The sequence below is a fragment of the Penaeus monodon genome, chromosome 29, assembly GCF_015228065.2.
Source record: "Penaeus monodon isolate SGIC_2016 chromosome 29, NSTDA_Pmon_1, whole genome shotgun sequence".
In the NCBI taxonomy this organism is placed as follows: domain Eukaryota; kingdom Metazoa; phylum Arthropoda; class Malacostraca; order Decapoda; family Penaeidae; genus Penaeus; species Penaeus monodon.
The window spans coordinates 9620206-9620881 of NC_051414.1; positions in this window are offsets into that span (position 1 = coordinate 9620206).

The window sequence follows — 676 nt, forward strand, 5'->3', positions numbered from 1 at the left end:
GTAAAATCAGGTCTTTTTAATAACAAGTCAATATTAATGTACAAGACAATGAATTTATGGTGAGATTTATTAATCCATTTATCCAAAGTTACTTTACTTCACTTTATGGAATATCTTTATCACTAAATATCCTACATCTTTGTACTGTATGTATCCGATGTACCTAGGTCAGAGACCAAATAATCAATATAACAGAAAAAAGTTTATGTCAGCAGCAATAATGAAAAAGAAGAGGCAACACTTTCACATATCTTGTTTTCTTCTTTACCAAATCTGCTTATAAACATTTTCTTTTAACAAGTCTATACTTATAAATAGAGACAAGGGAGAGGGATAGACAGAAACAGAAGGCAGAAAAAGAGAGAGGGTAATAAAGATAGATACACAATTGAATGATAGACAAAGGAAGAGATATGAGAGAGAGACATGGAGAAAGACAAAATATATCCTCCACTCTTAACTGTATCACAATGCATGCACAGGGTTTAGTAATTCTAATCTCATTAAACTTCAGGTCTTACAGTATAATTTGTCCATGACATATAGAGTTACACAAAAATATATTATAAACATATAGGCCACTATAATATAACAACAGAACATAAAAAGTCAATCTTATTCAAATTTGTTACAAAAAGATTAACAAATTGATATGATCACTCATGATATTAGGTGT